We start from the raw sequence: 16,216 nt of genomic DNA, 5'->3' as shown, positions 1-16,216 counted from the left end.
AGGAAACTGCAGTGGTTATTTTGGATAGCAGACGTACGCTACGCAATCTTAGGCGCCGATTTCTTAAGGCATTTTCATCTGCTCGTGGATATGAACCGCTGTCGCCTGGTGGATAGCTATACCGGCTTATCGGTCAATGGTTTTCTGTCACGCGCTACGGCCCTAAACCCCACTTTCGTGAAACCGCCTACGTCACCATATACAGCTCTGCTCAACGAGTTTCCGGAGATTACAACGCAGTCTCCAATGGATAAGACCCCCAAGCACACTGTGACCCACTGCATCGTAACCACAGGCCCACCGGTTCACTGCCGCCCGTGCCGACTTGGCCCTGATAAACTTCGCATTGCTCGCAACGAGTTTGAGCATATGTTACAGCTGCAGATCATTCGTCCGTCATCAAGCTCGTGGTCGTCGGCGCTACACATGGTTCCCAAGAAGAACAATGACTGGCGGCCCTGTGGTGATTATCGGGCTCTCAATGCAGTCACCGTTCCAGATCGATACCCGTTACCCAATATTCAGGACTGTACTGCCTTTTTAACCGGCACAACAGTATACTCGAAGATTGATCTCGTGAAAGCTTATCACCAGATCCCCGTTGAGCCTTCTGACATTCCCAAAACTGCAATAATTACCCCATTTGGGCTCTATGAGTATTTACGAATGCCCTTCGGTTTGAGAAACGCAGCTCAGACATTTCAGCGTTTTATAGACGAAGTCACAAGAGGCTTGCCGTTTTGTTTCGCCTATATCGACGATCTTCTCGTTGCCAGCAAGGACGCTGAAACGCACAAGGCACATCTACGTGAGCTTTTCACTCGACTGCGTGATTACGACCTTGTCATCAATGTAGAAAAGTGTCAGTTTGGAGTCTCGGAGATAGCATTCCTCGGACATCAGATCACTAAAGATGGCATCACTCCTCTACCTGACAAGGTTCAAGCTATCCTCGAGTACCCGCCTCCCACGTCCATACGTAGTCTGCGACGTTTTCTCGGACTCGTCAATTTTTATCGCCGCTTCATTCCTTCATGCTCTACACTGCTGCAGCCTCTGGAAGCACTACTCTCGACTTCGCAAGCCGAGTCAGCCGCACTTCCCTGGGACACGGTCGCGGATCAAGCTTTTTCCGCCGTTAAGACCAAACTCGCCCAGGCCACCCTCCTGCATCACCCTTCACCAACTGCTCCCACTAGCCTCATGGTGGACGCTTCTTCAGAAGCAGTTGGAGCCGCTCTTCATCAATGGATCAATGGTGCATGGGCTCCAATTTCCTTCTTCTCCCGCAAGTTACGCGACACTGAGCGCCGATACAGTACTTTCGGACGGGAGCTCCTCGCGGCCTACCTTGCGGTGAAGCATTTCAGGTACTTCCTTGAAGGGCGACAATTTGCCATTCTCACCGACCACAAGCCACTTGTTTCGGCTTTACGTTCCTGCAGTGCCACGCACACTCCTAGAGAACTTCGGCACCTTGCTTTCATTGCCGAATTCACCACAGACATACGTTATGTAAAAGGCAGCTTTAACAGTGCAGCGGACGCTCTCAGTCGTATTACCATCAATGCCACGACAGGCACCACCGACCTTTCATTGTCTTCGCTCGCGGAGGCACAGGCATTAGACGATGAGCTTCCACGACTCCGATACTCTACTTCCCTCCGACTGGAACAAGTCAACTTTCCCGACGACGACGTTACGCTCTGGTGCGATGTTTCACACAACTGCACTCGTATCTATGTTCCTTCACAGCTGCGTCGTGCTGTTTTTGACACCCTCCACTCCATCTGCCATCCAGGCGTAAGAGCTACGCAACACCTGGTCACTGAACGCTATGTCTGGCCGCGCATACGCGCTAACATTCGTGACTGGGTTCGCACTTGCACAGCGTGTCAGCGTATCAAGGTACAACGGCACACCAAGCCTCCATGGGGAAAATTCCCTCTCCCTGATGCACGTTTCGACACCATTCATTTGGACATTGTCGGCCCTTTACCTCCATGTCGGGGAAATACGTATTTGCTTACGTGTATTGACAGGTACACTAGGTGGCCTGAAGCAGCTCCAATGCCTGACATCACGGCAGAAACAGTTGCTCGTACCTTTCTTGCTACCTGGATTAGCCGTTTCGGTGTACCATCAACGGTGACTACCGATCGAGGCAGACAGTTTGAGTCAGCGCTTTTCACCTCTGTCACATCTCTACTGGGTTGTGCGCGTATTCGCACAACTGCGTATCATCCAGCATCAAATGGCTTAGTGGAGAGACTCCACCGTCACCTAAAAGCAGCACTCGCCTCGCAGCCTCACGCCGAAGATTGGGTATCACACCTCCCCATCGTGCTTCTCGGCCTGCGTTCAACACTTCGGCCAGAACTTGCCTGCTCTGTAGCCGAGATGGTTTATGGCTGCACACTCCGTTTGCCAGGTGACCTCGTCAGCCCCGTTACTACGCAGAGTGTTTCGGATCCATCTTCTTTCGTCCAGCGTCTGCGGGTCTTCATGCAAAACTTGCGCCCATCACCAACTTCAGCTCACACTAAGAACGACGTTTTTCTGCCGGCAAACCTACAGACATCTTCACACGTTTTTGTTCGTGTCGATGCGTCTCGCCGTGCTCTTCAGCCTCGCTATGACGGTCCTTTCCCAGTCGTCAAGCGTTCTGAACATCATTTTACAATCCTGCGTAATGGGCATGAAGACACAGTCAGCATTGAAAGGATCAAGCCGGCACCCATTCTGACAAGTTCCGTCTGATCATTTTTTTTTCTTCAAGTGCCCACGGCCACTTGTCTGCAGGGGGGGCCTATCTGTGGCATACTTTTCTTCTTCTTCTGGCACGACGCACTTGGGACATAAACTAGTAGTGGGTAGTCGGCTGAGGAAGAAGAAGAAGTAGTTGGAACAATGGCGGAGATACATTAATAAACCGCGCTGTGTTTTCGGAACCGCGTTTCAGAGTGCTATACTGGTATCATCGACGGTTTGGAAATGCTGCGCGTAACTGTGTTCCACCCTGCAAGCGCTCGGGAAACGACCGCGGCAAGCACTGAGGGCGACCAGTGCTTCTACGTTGCCTTTAAGTCGTCCCTCGTTATTTTTTGTTACCGACCGCAACAACGGGGCTCATTTCTTAGTCGACACAGGCGCCGAGGAGAGCGTGATACCAGCGTCACAAACCGAAAGGAAGAATCCAACTACATTGCCACTCCAAGCCGTCAATAACACGGTGATACGAACATACGGACACCGTTCACTCACGCTGAATTTCGGTTTCACCCAAACATTCAAATGGGTGCAGAAGAACGTGTTGTTGGGCGAGTTGGTGCTTGCTGAATGACATAATGCAGTCTTCATTAAAGTTGTGAGTAGCGCCTGTCCCGTCGGTTTGTGTTCCTTACTTTGTGGTGTGTGTGTGTTTTTAGCGCTGCATTATGTCATTCAAATGGGTGTTCATAGCGCTGACTTTCTGCAACACTTCGGTCTAATGGTTGATGTTCGAAACAAACGGCTTCAGGATCCTCTATGTCGTGCAGTGGTTCAAGGCAAGCCGTGTTTGCGTCCTACGCTCAGCCCGACCCTACTCCGTCCATCAGGAGAATCGCGCTTCACCGCCATAGTACAAGAGTTCCCAGAGCTGACGCAACGGCAACAGGCATTCGCCGAAGTGAAACACGATGTTCAGCATCACATAGAAACCACAGGACCACCGGTCTACGCGCGGCCACGGCGTCTTTCGCCCGAGAAGCTACGGCTAGCCCGGCAGGTGTTTTCGCATATGATGGAACTCGGCATAGTATGCCCTTCATCCAGCCCGTATGTGTCGCCTGTTCACATGGTCCCTAAATCAACAGGTGGTGATTGGCGTCCTTGCGGGGATTACGGGGCACTAAACCGTGTGACGGTGCCGGACCGTTACCCAGTGCCGCGCGTCCACAACCTGACCTCCGGCCTGCAGGGCGCGAACATCTTCTCTAAAATAGATCTGGTGAGAGCATACCATCAGATACCTGTAGTACCAGAGGATGTTCCCAAGACCGCAACAACAACGCCATTCGGAATGTTTGAATTTCTACGGATGCCTTTTGGCTTACGGAATGCTGGCCAAACGTTTCAACGGTTCATGGATAGCGTTGTCCGGGACCTCGACTTCTGCAAGGTTTACCTGGATGACCTGCTGATTGCTAGCCGCACGCCCGAAGAGCACGAGAGTCACCTACGCTGCGTGCTACAGCGACTGGCCGAACATGGCATCGTTATCAATACGGCCAAGTGCGTGTTCGGGGTACCAGCGCTACCATTTTTGGGCCACAGCATTTCAAGCGCGGGAGTGCAACCACATCCGGACAAGGTCGAAGCAGTACGGCAGTTTCCACAGCCAAAACCTTCTGTCAGCTCCGAGAGTTCCTAGGACTCGTAAACTTCTACCGTAGGTTCGTTCCAAAGTGCGCCCACATCCTTCACCCGCTGCACAGCCTACTAGCAACTCCAGGAGCTAAGGCAAGCGACATTCAGTGGAACGACCAAGCGGTACATGCGTTTCGGCATATTAAGGAGTCTCTCGCGAATACCACCCTGCTCGCATACCCGCAACCCGGGGTACCGCAATGCATAATGGTGGACGCCTCAGACGCAGCTATTGGAGCAGTACTACAGCAGAAGTCAAGCGGAAGGTGGCAACCAATTTCCTTCTTCTCCAGAAAACTGAGCCCAGCCGAACGCCGATACAGCACCTTTGGTAGAGAGCTCCTGGCCATATACGCGGCTATACGACATTTCAGCCCCTATGTAGAAGGTCGAGAATTTTTTGTGCTCACGGATCACAAGCCGCTGACTTATGCGTTCCGCGCGATCAACTCAGATACGGGTGCACACGTGGCACGAGAGCTCCGCCAAATGTCTTACCGCAGAATTCACGACGGATATACGCCATGTCAGTGGGAAAGACAACGCAGCGGCAGATGATCTTTCGCGCAGCCCAGTGAACGCCGTCATCCTACCAAGCAGCGTTGACTTCACCACACTAATGACGGCCCAACGCAGCGATCCGGAGTTGCAGCACCTACTGAAGTCCACAACCAGCGCCTTGAAGCTGCAATGGGTAGATGGGCCGACAGGAGCTGTATGTTGTGACATGTCTACCGGTAGGGCCTGACCGTTCGTGCCCCCGGATCTTCGCCGCAACATTTATGAATCGCTGCACGGCCTCTCGCATCCAGGAATCCGAGCCACTCAGCGACTCTGCACAGCTAGGTTCGTGTGGCCCGGAATAAACTGGGATGTCCGACGTTGGACTTGGGAGTGCCTCTACTGTCAGCGCTCCAAAGTGCAGTGCCATACTGTGACCCCCTTAGGATCTTTCCCCGAGCCGGACACTCGATTTCCCCATGTACATTTGGACATTGTGGGACCATTGCCTTATTGTCAAGGGCAAAACTACTTGCTAACTTGCGTCGACCGCTTCACGCGATGGCCGGAGGCCGTCCCCATCCCAGATATCACTGCCGATACGGTTGCACACGCTTTCATCTGCCACTGGGTAGCGAGATTCGCAGTCCCATCGACTGTGACAACGGATCGCGGAACGCAATTCGAGTGTGCCCTATTCGGGAACATCACGCGGGTCCTAGGAATCCGGCTCATCAGAACAACGGCCTACCATCCCATCAGCAACGGTATGGTGGAAAGGTTCCATCGCCAACTGAAGGCTAGCCTGACGGCAACTTCAAGTCACAGTTCGGTCGAGGCTCTACCTCTGGTTTTGTTGGGAATCAGGTTGGCTCTGAAAGCGGACATTGGCTGCTGCTCGGCTGAACTCGTATACGGCACAACACTTCGCCTTCCGGGGGAGTTTGTCGCCGACGGAAAAAACGCAAACGCCCAGGCCAACAGCGAGTACGCTCTGCGACTGCAGGACATTATGAGCAAGCTGCGCCCTGTCCCTCCGCGTCTGCCAGCACCACGGCCTATCCACGTCCCCAGTTATCTCTCCTCCTGTTCTCACGTATTCGTGAAGCACGACGCTCTACAGCGTCCACTCCAGCCTCCTTATGATGGGCCCTTCAAGGTGGTGAAACGAGGAGAAAAGCACGTCACGATCGATAGACCCGTCATGACGTGGTCTCGCTCGACCGCGTAAAACCAGCGCACGTGGACAGCAGTGAAGTGCGTGCACCACCTCGAGTCTCACAGACAGAAAGGCTACCAGCAGACCAGATTGAACCAGCCCAACCATTCGTCGAAAAGTTCACGCGGAGTGGGCGACGCACAAGACCTCCGGTGCGAATGAACTTATGAACCACAACGTGGCGTTGACCAAATTACTAGGGGGGGAGTATTGTAGCGCCATGAAACGGCGCTTCTGAGTTATCCGTATGTGCACGGCGTGTCACACCGACTTAAAAAGGTAGCCGAAAATTACGGAAAGTGGTGTTTTCAGCCCATAACAAAATAGGAAAGGTGTGTGCCAAGGTGAAAAAGATGTTCGAATGCAAGGAACGAACAAAAAAAGAATGCAATATCAAACATCCGAGCAAGAATCAGTTTGTGGAATGCGCGACTAATGCGGTGTATAACATTCCTTTGACGTGTGGTCATGCGTACGTGGGGCAGACTGGACGTTGCTGCAACACTAGACTAAGGGAGCATTTGTCCAGCCTGAAAGGTCGCCCTAGTACGCATATGGCCATGCACTGTAAGGAATGTGGGTGCATACCTCAGCCTGGAGGCACTGGCATTCTGTTCAAACACCGGAACAAGACTGCGAGGGAAATAGTTGAGGCGCTTTGGATTGATAGACTAAAAGACAAGTGCATCAGCCATCCGTCTGTTGCTTTATTAGATAAGGAGATTTCGCTGCTGTCCGCGTATCTTTAATGACGTTCCCTTTTCATTTTGTCGATGTAGGTGCCTTTGATGGTTTCTTTTTTTTTTTTTTTTGGTGTGTGTGTTTGTGTGTGTGGACGCGATGATCTCGGGAATTGTGGTCTAGTGATTGTTATATGCGTTGATGGTGTGTGCTCTCTGGCGGAAGCGCACAGATCGCGTTGGGCTTTTAAGCAAACGTTTTTTTTTTTCAAAAATAAATCAGTTGTTAGATTGCGCTAGTCTGTGTGTCTCCTTTCTTCGTCCCCGTTTGTTTTCGCGCAAGTACTACAATGACTACCGGATGATGCCATGGCATCCTTCCAGTCCTTTCGGAAAATTATGTATTGTATAAAAAGTTGGTGTGTTTGGATTTTAAGTGTGTTTCTTGTACACACAGCACCTTTGGTGTATGTTTGTGTAAAAGTGCTTGGACATCGTCAAGATTTTTAAAGTCCTCTGATGTTCCATTGTATAATTTGTAGGGCTGTGCGAATATTCGAAATTTCGAATATTTTTCGAATAGTGTTTGCTATTCGATTCGATTCGCACTAAAATTTTACTATTCGAACTTCCCAAAAACAAATAGAGTCAACATCCGATTAAAAGTGACCCCTTCAGATTTTCAATATGCTTCACCTCATTACACTCTCGTATTGCGGCAAAGCTGCCTTTCAAGCTCCGTTACGGCCGAACTTCGCCAAGACACAGACAACGTCGAATTGGAAGTGGTCCCTAGATTTTCTATATGCTTCACCTCATCACACCCCGGTATTGCGGCAAAGCTGCCTTTCAAGCTCCGTTACGGCCGAACTTCGCCAAGACAGTCAACGTCCGATTGGAAGTGGACCCTATATTTTTCAATATGCTTCACCTCTTCACACCCCGGTATTGCGACAAAGCTGCCTTTCAAGCGCCGTTACGGCCGAACTTCGCCAAGACACAGTCAACGTCCGATTGGAAGTGGTCCCTAGATTTTTCAATATGCTTCACCTCATCACACCCTGGCATTGCGACAAAGCTGCCTTTCAAGCTCCGTTACAGCCGAACTTCGCCAAGACACAGTCAACGTCCGATTGGAAGTGGTCCCTAGATTTTCTATATGCTTCACCTCATCACACTCCCTTATTGTGGCAAAGCTGCCTTTCAAGCTCCGTTACGGTCGCAAATGTATTAACTAAAAAAAAAAATGCTGGTTCCAACATGGAGACGAAAGATGTGGCAGAGTTAGGGGCTTTATTAATGCTGTTTTGGACCTGAAATCTGGGCAGGAAATCCGAAAAATCGGAAGCCGAAGCTTTTTAGCATCCAAAATTTCAGATGTTCTTATATATAGACGTCTACGAAGCAGATTTGGAACTCCGGACTTGAAGGGAGCACACCCTTGTCTGCCATATCAGTTGGGCTTTCACAGAAGTTGAAAGAGGAGGAGAGGCTGAGGAAATGGCATCTTTGCCTATCACGTGTAAAGTGTTGTCGGCAACACTTTGGTTGCACCAAATCATGTACATAAATACAATTCGGCCTCTACATTGCCTCATTCTTGATAAGACAACTATGAAACACCACCCCACCAGTGCTTCATCAACCTAGCGAAAAGAAACACTTTGATGTTGCTATCTCATAAGAATATGCTTAGGAATCCTCTCTAACATTTTTTCTGCAATTTTGCTTCGAAGTATTCGAAAAATAGTCTAGAAATATTCGAGAAATATTCGAAAAATATTCGATCCGATTCGCACTCACATTTCAATATTCGAATTCGCTTCGCACCCAAAATTTTGCTATTCGCACAGCTCTAATAATTTGTGCTTCCATATCGGAAGTTAAGTAGTGTTGTATGTACGAAAAGCAAGTAGCTGTTGTTCAAACAGAAAGTTGTAACTTAGGTAACAGAGCCGTCTGCGGGCCCTGTTATCGGCTTTTTTGTTTTCTTAGCGCGCTCCAAGGAGCTACGCCGCTCTTTCGGCACCAGGGGTACCGGAGTTGTGTCCATTGCCTCGTGTGAGGCACTGGACGCCTGGGTAGGCGAGCTGCTAGCTTGTTTTTCCGACCTCACCTGGTGAGGCGTGGTCGCGAGACCCGACGACCCTGGAGTCGCCGGGATCTCTGGCTTGGTAGGTAGAGCAGTCTTGACTGCTGCCACCACGGGGGCAATTGCCGTGGCCGATGGCTCACATTGCGTGAGTTGGGACAGTGGCGGTGGACGACGCAACACTGCCCCCTGAGGCGCCACATCAGCATAGGTTGACTCGTGAAAGGCCGAACACCTTCTACGTGCTTCTTTAAATGATATATTTTCTCGGACCTTCAGTGTGATAATCTCTTTTTCCTTCTTCCAGTTTGGACAAGAACGTGAATAAGCAGCATGGTCACTATCGCAGTTTACACAATGTGGCATTTCATTACAGGTGTCCGAGGCATGGCCTTGGACACCGCATTTCGCACAGGTAGGTCGACCACGGCAGCTCCGAGAGCCGTGGCCAAATCGTTGGCACTGGAAACATCTGCGAGGGTTGCGGATATATGCTCTGATTGGTGTCATTGTGTAGCCGGTCTCTATGCTTTCGGGTAGATCGCTGGCGGCAAAGGTAAGTATCAAGTGTTTGGTGGGTATTTCCTAGTTCTTTCTTCATATGACGATTCACTTTACATTTGTGACATTCTGATCCTTCCATCCTTTGAGGAGTTCAGTCTTAGTGAGGTCAAGCAGATCTGTGTCAGATACAACTCCATGCGCAGAGTTCATGGATCTATGAGGTGTTACAGTGATTGGAATGTCCCCAAAAGTTACGAGGTTGTGCAGTTGAAAAAATTGTGCCTTGTCACAGAGTTCTAGAGGAAGGTCCCCACTTGCCATTTTAGTAGCTTTATAGCCAGTACCTAGGGTGTTTGTTAATGATCTGGCAACTATAAAAGGGGAAACGGTCCTAGCTGTTTTGTCGATCTTTTTGCTGGGTATAACATGGTAGTGGGGGAATGCTTCTTTTGGTCGGCTTAGGAAAGTCAGCTCTTCGGTGCGTACACACTTTGAAGTGGCATGATCGCTTATTAACGGGAATGCTCTATGCATAATAATGAAATTTCATTTGGCAGCGATGGCGGCCACCCACCATGGAGCCCAACATGGGGACGCTACAAGATTCATGAAATGGAAAACATGCAGATGCCAGCTGTACACCGCTACTATAACCAAATGCGCATAGACCGAGGTTTGGACAAGAACGTTTGCACAAGGTTAACCCAGGCCGCCTAGGAAAACAGGGAAGTAACTGAAGGGAGTAGGAGACGGGAGAGAAAGGAAAGGATCAGATGGAGGGATAGGAGAAGGCGACCGCAGATTTCCCCTCGGTGGGTCAGCCCAGGGGTGCCCGTCTACGTGAACCCGGGGCCAAAGGGGTGTGTTGCCATGAAGCGTGGAAACTTGGGCAAGTTGGTAGGTCATAACTGATCGCTTATTAACGGGAATGCTCTATGCATAATAATGAAATTTCATTTGGCAGCGATGGCGGCCACCCACCATGGAGCCCAACATGGGGACGCTACAAGATTCATGAAATGGAAAACATGCAGATGCCAGCTGTACACCGCTACTATAACCAAATGCGCATAGACCGAGGTTTGGACAAGAACGTTGATGGTTGAAAGTCAGCGCTGTGTGTTGTTACTTTCCTTTGTCCTTGTCAGTTGCGCTGTTCGTTTACTCTGCCGGGGGGCCTTAAAGGTCTAATCACCCGGCGTCAGCTCAAACCCCAGGGCTCCCTTTCCCCCGGACATGGCAAAGCCACGCACGGCTAGGCGTGGGAGGGGTTCGAAACTCCCCCGTTAGCTCAGGTCCGTGGTGTCGCTACACACCAAACGGCCACTTGCGCAGATGCCCCTGCGGGAAATTATTAACAGCCCTAGATTTTATGGACAACTTAAAAAAAGAATAAAATGTGTATGCAGCCAAGTCCACTAATAACGATACGGTTTATAACAATAAATCGCATATAACGATGAACAATGATAGCACCGTCCACTTTTGTATGCTTTTTATGGTCAAATAAACTGCTTATTACGATCCTCCAGTGCCACAATATCAGACATAGTGATTGAATCCGGCTAAAGCACACACCGAAAATGGCTCTCTGCACTGACTGCACTGACGGCATGCACCACGATGCGCCTCGCACCCCGTCCACGCCCTCAGAAAACAAGTGGACTGCGCCACTAACGACGGAGCGAGAGGAGCAGGAGCTATCCTCCCGATTCCTGGAGCTGCTGCTTTGGCCTCGTCCACGCGCCCAGTCGCACTAACATTGGCTCGCAACGCTCACTCGCCTGTTGTGTGCGCCACGCTTTGACTGTCTTTCTCCACAATTGCCTCCGTTTTACGTTTCGCCACAGACGGGACATCGGGACGTCATGGCCGACACCCCAGCGTCCCATCAAGAGATGCCGGAGTTGTGGTCAGCGCTTAGAGAAGATGCATCGGGTCTGGACGACTTTTTTCAAGCAGACGATGCTGTGGAAACGCCCGAGTGCCTCAGTGATGAGGCGATTGTTGCGCGTATACGTGCTGTGAACAGCGGTGAGAGCAACGACTCCGAGGACACGGTTCAGCAATCTACCCAGCTCTTTTTCTGCTCAACCCGCCTATAGCAATTATCGATTATAATGATGGGATTTCCTTGACACTTGGATATTGTTATAAGTGGACTCGACTGTATATATTTGCACAAGTAGTAAGCAGATTGCACGAAGTGCTATTTCAACTCACTGTGCAGGAGTACAGAGTTTTAGCGCGTCTGTGTGTGTGTGTGTGTGTACTGCCCTACATTTTATGGAACATTTAAAAAGAATAAAATGTGTACATATATATATTTCCACAAACAGTACAGCACATTGCACGAAGTGCTATTTAAACTCATTACGCAGAAGTACAGAGCCTTCATGCGTACGCGGGTGTGACTGTGTGCGTGCGTGCATGTATGTGTGTGTAGCCGCATTATTAAGAAGTAAATAATTAGTTCAATCACACAACAGCAGTGATAGCATAGTAAATGCAATACAAGCTAAGCATGTACAAAGGAAATAACAAAAAACGTGAAGTATAGCACGAAAACACAAGCTTGCCGGCAGCCATCCCTCCGCTCATTGGCAGGTAGTTAAAGAACAGGTCACCGACCAATAGACCCTTTTCGAAAAAGGGCGCTGTAGTGTCGGCAACACGGCGCGACTGAGGACAACGAACACACTCAACCCATGCCACACAAGACTCCTTTATTCCGGTGACAGTCGTATTTATATATGTCAGAGGTGGCGCCATCTCTTGATGACAGTTGAACATAACTAAAGTCACCTAGTGTCGACCTTCGACACTACATCTACTCCTCCCTAAATATATACATATTTACACAAAAATAATTACAAAAAGAGTCAATGTTCACATCATGGTATATTATACATAGTCCTGAAATCTCGTGGGTTGTCTTCGGTTTCTTGCGGACCTACGAAGAGGTGGTGGCTCACCAGCCGGTTCGGTGCCAACAACTGGAGCACAATCACCATCACCATTCACTGGAGCACTATCACCATCACCATCCACTGGAGCACTATCACCATCACCATACACTGGAGCACTATCACCATCACGATCATCATCATTAGGAGCAGGGTGCTGGTGAAGGTCAGAGGAGAGAGTCGGTCTGCCAGGCGTCGGTGGACTTCGCACGGTGTCGTGGGAGTGTCCTTTGTCATTCCATATTAGCGCATGGTGCGGCAGGGCTTCCTTGGGAACTGCAGTCAATTGAGAGGCATTCCACGTGCGACCATCTTCCAGGCAGAAGGACCAGCGTCCTATTCGCTTGAGAATTTTCAAAGGAGGTCCAAAAGTGGGAGTGCCTTTCGGACCAGGGACTGGCTTCTTGACCCTCACGTACTTTCCAACTTGGAACTTGGGTACTCGGCAGCTCTCCGTCGGTCAACATAATCCTTGCTTTTAAGCTGGCGCTCTTTCACCCTCTTCCGAAGTGAGGACATCTCCTGAGCGGGATCTGCGAAGAAGTTTGCAGTGGGGTAGCCAATGACGTCCAAGGATGTCCTCATGTGCCGGCTATGTAGAAGCACTGCCGGAGAGAGTCCAGTGGTACTGTGAGGAGTGGCTCTGTAGATTCCCAAGTACTCTGTAACAGTATTTTTTATTGGGCGCTGCTCCAGTATTGCCAACTGAATGTATGATTTGAAGACACGGTTAAACCTTTCGACCTGTCCGTTGGCTTGGGGGTGATATACAGCCGAAAAGCTGTGCCTGATACCTCTGTCTTGAAGAAAGGACTCGAATTCTTGAGATGTAAACTGTGGTCCGTGATCCGAGACGAGTTCAACCGGATAGCCTTCCCGTGCAAATATCGACAAGAGGAAGTCAAGCACTGTACGGGAGGAGGCTTCACGACAGAAAGCTATTTCCGGCCACTTTGAGAAGTAATCGACTACAGAGATGACAAAACGACAGTCAGCTGATGCACGCTCAAATGGCCCAACAACATCAATAGCTATCTTGCTCCAAGGCCGGTCGGGTAGAGCTACTGGCTGCAGTGGAGTGGGGTAGCTCTTAACACTCTTGTCTGCAGCTTGGCAGGTTGCGCAGCTGTGGATAGCACTCTCAACCTGCTTGTCCAGACCTGGCCACCAGTACTTTTCGCGAAGACGTTGCTTTGTCTTCACTATTCCCGGGTGTGATTCATGGGCTAGTTGAACAAATGTAGCTGTGAGCTTGGCTGGAACTACAACGCGTTCTGAGCGCATCAACAGGCCGTCCACTACTGACAGTTCCTCTCGCACATCATAGTAAGGTCTTAGTTCAGGTGACAATGTTTTCTTGGTTGGCCATGTAGCCTGAACGCATTGTGCAACCTGCTGGAGCTTGCAATCCTCGGCTGTGGCAATACGGAGATCATTGATATGGACTGAAGACGTTACGATGGACACTATTTCTTCTTCAATCTTAAGGCCGTCTTCTGTGCCTGGGACAGGAAGCCGGGACAAAGCGTCTGCTACTTTGTTGTGTTCCCCACGCCGGAACTGTACAACGAAGTTGTAACGCAGCAACCGAGCAGTCCACCTTGCAATGCGAAGTGGTCGTTGTCCTGTGCTTTGTGTTGACAGCAAGGATACGAGGGCCTGGTGATCTGTTACCAAAGTGAATGATCGTCCCCAGAGGTAAATGTGCCATTTCTCGCATGCCCATAGACAGGCCAGGGCCTCGCGTTCTCCTGTCGAGTAGTTCCGTTCTGTCTCTGTTAGGGTTCGTGATGCGAATGCAACGGTTCGAATGGATGGACCGTCAACTTGTTGCAGTACTGCACCCAGGCCATATGCAGACGCGTCTGTGGCTACAATAACTGGGAGCGCTGGGTCGAACATTCGCAGAACTCTTCTCGATGCAAGAAGTTCCTTTACCTTTGTAAAGCTTTGTTCAGCAGCAAGATCCCATTCAAAATGAACGTCCTTGCGAAGTAGCCTACGCATAGGTTCTACCTCTTCGGCAAGGTTGGGAATAAACTTGGCATAATACTCCACAAGACCAAGAAATGAACGCAGCATGCCTACATCTGTGGGGGTGGAAGCATGTACAATTGCGTCAACTTTTGCTTGAAGGGGTGCTATTCCTTCTGCGCTGACATGATGGCCAAGAAATGATAGCTCTGATGCATTAAAGATGCACTTATCATTGAGTTTGAGTCCAGCTTCGGAGATGCGCAGCAGAACTTGCTCCAGGTTTCTCACATGCTCTGACTCTGTCCTGCCGAAGATGATGATATCGTCTATGTAGCAGAGGACCCCCTTGCAACCATGCAGGATTGCAGTCATGAGTTGCTGAAATGCGGCTGGAGCAGACGCCAATCCGAAGCACACTCTTTTAAACCGGAAAAGGCCGTCGTGCGTAATGAAAGCCGTAAGGTCTCTGCTGTCCGGATGAAGGGTAACTTGGTAATATGCAGAGGCCAAGTCGAGCTTTGAGAAGTAACGTGCACCATTAAGAGAGTGCAGCAGCTCTTCCGTATGAGGCAGGGGAAAGCTATCAACTACAATTGCTTTGTTGGGCTCTCTGAGGTCAACGCATAGGCGGATGCTGTCATCTTTCTTGCGGACGACAACTATAGGAGAGATCCATTCAGAGGCGTTAGCCCTTTCAATTACATCATCGGAGAGGAGCCGCTGAAGCTGGTCGCTAACTGGCTTGCGCAGGGAAAGTGGGAGGCGTCTCAGCTTCTGCACCACTGGAGGGACTGACGGCTTCATTTTGACCTGATGCTGGACGCCTTTGGCCAGGCCAAGGCCCGGTGAAAACAAATGTGAAAACTTAGCCCATAACAGAGGTGGCATATCGAACTTCGGCGGGCTTGCAGGAACTGCGCCGCCCGTATGCGCAGATGTTGCTGTTTTCTGACTCATGGTCTCTGAAGCTTCGGCAGCCGTGCACAGGCAGCGTAGCTGCGCGCCCACAATGTGCAGTCCTAAAGCTTGCACCGCGTCCAGACCCAGAAGAGAAGTTCCTCCGGGGGTGACATGAATGGCTATCACGGCTGTTTCCCTTTTAAACGAGATGCTTGCTTTAAACTGGCCCAGTACGGGGATCTTCCGGCGTTGGAAGTCCAACAATGTAAGGGCAGAGCTGGTCAACTGAACCCCTTCAAACATGTTTCGAAATTCTTGTTCCCGTATAATTGACACAGCTGATCCCGTGTCGACCAAGAACTTAGCAACGCGCGGTTCTGAGCTCGAGGCGACTGGCGTGACTACGACATCAATGTAGACGCCCTTGCGCTTGTCTTCGTGAACAGTGAGTAGGCTAATGACATCTGATGCATCTTGTTCAGGAACTACTTCTTGGATGTGAGTCGGGCGTTGTCCTCTGCGTGAGCTACGACACACTCGCATAAAGTGGCCACGGCGGCCGCATGCGAAGCAGGTTCTACCGCGAGCGGGGCATGCCGTCGGTTCACAGTGACGTGTGCCGCAATTACCACAAGCCTGCGTATTTTTGCTGTACTGAGCATCGGCAGCGTTGGTATCTGAAGATGGCGAGCTCGTTTGACGAGCGTGCGGCAAGCTAAGGCGGCTCTGATAAAGGGGGCGTGCCTCGTTGCTGTACCGGCGACTATCGCGCGTGTTTTGTTCGGAAGCGTCATACTGACGTGGATGTTGGCGTGTGATGCGCTCAACGGAATTAGAAAAAGCTTCCGACTGCAGCTGGGCTCGCTCGCTGAGTAGCGCAATTTCAACGGCACTGTCGAACGTCAATGTGTCACCTTCCAAGAGCAACCGTGATCGCAACTGCGGGGATGCAACTCCGGTAACGAAC

The 16,216-nt window shown here is 50.4% G+C and overlaps 2 protein-coding genes across 5 annotated transcripts in view; one reads left to right on the top strand and one right to left on the bottom strand.

Moving 5' to 3' along the window:
* Window positions 1-16,216, bottom strand: part of LOC119395606 (glycerate kinase) — a 221,694-nt gene that overhangs the window by 22,273 nt on the left and 183,205 nt on the right. The window lies entirely within an intron of this gene.
* The window catches only part of LOC125758921 (uncharacterized), an 80,425-nt gene continuing 69,207 nt past the window's right edge, over window positions 4,999-16,216 (top strand). Inside the window, exon 1 of the mRNA XM_049416697.1 lies at window positions 4,999-5,256. The gene's annotated coding sequence lies outside the window, so the exon portion shown is untranslated. The remainder of the gene's footprint in view (window positions 5,257-16,216) is intronic.

This window comes from Rhipicephalus sanguineus, chromosome 6 (genome assembly GCF_013339695.2).
Source record: "Rhipicephalus sanguineus isolate Rsan-2018 chromosome 6, BIME_Rsan_1.4, whole genome shotgun sequence".
Taxonomy (NCBI): Eukaryota; Metazoa; Arthropoda; class Arachnida; order Ixodida; family Ixodidae; genus Rhipicephalus; species Rhipicephalus sanguineus.
This window is presented reverse-complemented; position numbering and strand designations above follow the sequence as displayed.